Source organism: Echinops telfairi, unplaced genomic scaffold, assembly GCF_000313985.2.
Source record: "Echinops telfairi isolate 266 unplaced genomic scaffold, ASM31398v2 ScPeMD7_18;HRSCAF=68, whole genome shotgun sequence".
NCBI lineage: Eukaryota > Metazoa > Chordata > Mammalia > Afrosoricida > Tenrecidae > Echinops > Echinops telfairi.
In genome coordinates this window covers 51,320,961-51,321,777 of record NW_022103915.1, presented here as the reverse complement: position 1 = coordinate 51,321,777, position 817 = coordinate 51,320,961, and positions in this window count along the sequence as shown.

Below are 817 nucleotides of genomic sequence, written 5' to 3'. Positions count from 1 at the left end.
AACTTTTAAAAAAGTGTATGCTTTGAAAACTAAAACCTAAAGAAATGGAAAGACATATGATGTTCATGGACTAAAATTTTTAATATGGTTAACACAGCAATTTTTTCCAAATGGATGTACAGTTAATGAATCTCCATCAAAATTCCAGGTCATATCTTTGCAGATATCGGCAGGTTGATTCTAAATGAACATGAAAATAGCTAAAACAATCTTGGAAAAGAATAATGTTAAAGTGTCATATTTCCTGATTTCAAAACTTACTACAAAATACACTAGTCAAGACAGTGTAGTACAGGTACAGACATATAAGTTAATGGGATAGAACTGTGAAAAATAAATCCTCATATTTACAGTCAACTGATTTTGACAAGGGTGCCTAGATAGTTCAATGAGGGAGGAAATATTTCTAGTTGTTAATGTTTTTGACCTTGGACTCGGTAGTAGCTTCTTAGATATGATACCAAAGCACACAAAAAAAGAAAAACCAAACTTGATCAAAATGAAACACATTTGTGCTTAAATTCATGCCATAAATGGAAAGGCAACCCACAGGACGGTAAAAAATTGCAAATGATTTATTTATCTGAAAATACGTTTGTATTGACAATGTACAACATATAAGAAACATTTCTAACTCAATAATAAAAAGAACCCAGTTAAAAATGGGTAAGAGATTTAAATAGACATTCCCCCCTAGAACATACAAGGGACCAATCAAAGACACTCAACCCCATGAGCCATCAGAGAAATGCACAATGACCTGCTACCTTCCACAAAACAGCCGAACCAAACTCACTTTCGTCCAATCAATTCTGAT